The sequence below is a fragment of the Ostrea edulis genome, chromosome 1 (genome assembly GCF_947568905.1).
Source record: "Ostrea edulis chromosome 1, xbOstEdul1.1, whole genome shotgun sequence".
Taxonomy (NCBI): Eukaryota; Metazoa; Mollusca; class Bivalvia; order Ostreida; family Ostreidae; genus Ostrea; species Ostrea edulis.
In genome coordinates this window covers 59,674,194-59,676,673 of record NC_079164.1, presented here as the reverse complement: position 1 = coordinate 59,676,673, position 2,480 = coordinate 59,674,194, and positions in this window count along the sequence as shown.

Below are 2,480 nucleotides of genomic sequence, written 5' to 3'. Positions count from 1 at the left end.
CTGCTTAAGTTTGTTTTCACGAGGTCTGTATCAATCAGATCCCGATCCCGATGCGATTATCCCTTTTGTTATAGACTGTATTCTGTATCTTTAGGGACCGGTCAGTATTTATTGGAGGGTTGGGACCGGTGCATTCCATATCGCCTTGAGGTCCCCTGTGGGTCCTGGATTTTACAGATTTTAAAGCTCCTGGATTTTATAGGGCTTGATATATGTCTCCTATTTAGTCATTTGTACTGTTTTCTATCATTTTTAATAAGATGAAATTAATAAAATGACACAAATTTTAAGGGTTTTTGGAATTTTTTTTTTAGGTCTCCCAATAAAGTAATTCAAGAAATCAAAAGATTTTGTCATTTATTTCTCCGGGAGTGGAAGAAATTATTGCTTCTTTTATCGTTTAGTACATTTTTCTAAACAAGATACCATGATTTACCTTAAATTTGAAAATTTTAGGAGGGGGGGGGGGCGCCGGCTGCGCCCCCCCCCCTCTTAAATCCGCCACTGTATGTATGATTAAAGTTAAAACACCATTTTTACTTCATTTAAAAAATCTCTAGAGTTCATAATGGTCTCTCTAGTTATATCAGCCGAGGGATTCAAGCTCCTGAGAAACTTGTTTACTTTGTCATGTTTGTTCGGTAATTTATCTAGTGAAGTTACAAATCTCATTAATTTCATCTTTCTTTTTTTTTTTCTTTTTGTTAAATTGTTGTTTAAAGTGCTATATTTTGCATATTTTTTTTATTACTGTTTTACTGAATTGTTGTCTCATGTACTAACAAGTATTTTTCACATCTCAGTATTTTATACGAAAGGTGAAGATAATGAACAGTGATCAATCTCATATAACTCCTATAAGCAATACAAAATAGAAAGTTGGGCAAACACGGACTCCTGGATATACCAGAGATGGGATCAGGTGCCTAGGAGGAGTAAGCATCCCCTGTCGACCGGCCACACCCACCTTGAGCCCTACATCTTGATCAGGTAAACGGAGCTATCCTTAGTCAAAATCAGTGTGCCAAGAACGGCCTAACACTCGGTATGAAACAATTCAGACAGCATTTGACCCAATAATAGGTTGTAATGGCAAAGTTGTGTTTAGACTTAGTTAAATTCTGGTCTGTATCTTTCAAGTTATGACCAACATGATATACCATTTATATTTTTTATGATTGAAATCCATACTCCATGCAAAACTTACATGTAATTTTTGCAATTTTATTCACAGGTGAATAATTCTTTTGTGATTTTAAATTTCATGTTTTAATATATAATTTTTTTTACAAAGGTCCCGTATTTTATTGCAAATTGTCTCTAGTATATTCAACTTGGACATGAAATAAAGCATGCACACAAATCAGCATTATAGTTTGTAAGATATTTGAATTAAATGTTTGAAATACTTTATATTTTTTATTCATTGATACATTCGCAAAAAAAAAAATAATAAAATAAAATAAAGCTATCCTATCAGTGTTGAAATAAAATAAAAAGTTGGAGTCCTATCAGTATGCAAGTCAAAATATATGCGTGTCCTATTGCATTTTGCACCCCCCCCCCCCCACCCGTGAATGTCCATTGCAGGCCCCTGTTTGTGTCTTTCGTAATTTCCTTCATAAGCCACTCCACACACATATGGAGAAGAGAAGCGGTGACAGAAGACAGCCTTGTTTAACTCCTGTTCTAATTTCTAGTTCAGGTGAAAGTTCAGTACCACAAATGACTTTTGCTCTAAAATCTGAATATAAAACTTTGATGATGCTAATAATTTTAGATGGGATTCCATAATGAGACAAAATTTTCCTTAATGAATTTCTATCTATATGCTATCGAATGCTTTCTGGAAGTCAATAAAATTGGCATAAAGTGTGTTGGTCCACTCATTGCTTTGCTCAATTATCTGCCTTAGAGAAAATATCTGGTCACTACAAGATCTTCCTTTTCTAAAACCAGCTTGATTTTTTCGTAAACAGGTATCTACTTCCCTGGTTATTCTATTGAAAACAATTCTACTAAGGACTTTGCTGGTAACAGAAAGCAGCATAATTCCTCTCCAGTTATTACAATCAGATAAGTCGCCTTTCTTTGGTAGTTTGGTTGTAAGCCCCATCTTCCAATCATCAGGTGTTTCTTCTGTAATCCAAATATTTTCTAGTATACGAGTAAGTGTAGATGGTACGATGTTTGCTTCACATTTTAATAACTCAGCTTGAATTTCATCTTGCTCTGGTGCTTTACCATTTTTTAGAGCTTTTATAGCAGCCTGAACTTCTTGAATAGAAGGTGATTCGATGTTAATATCTAGAAATTCTGTGGCAGGTTGAATAATGGCCGCAACTGCGGGACTGTCTCTGTTTAACACATTCTCAAAATGATCTTTCCATCTTTTCAGTTTCTCTTCATCTCCTGCAATTATTTGTCCAAGTTCATTCTTTACTGCTGTTTCACAGTTGGTAAACCTTCCAGTAAGCATT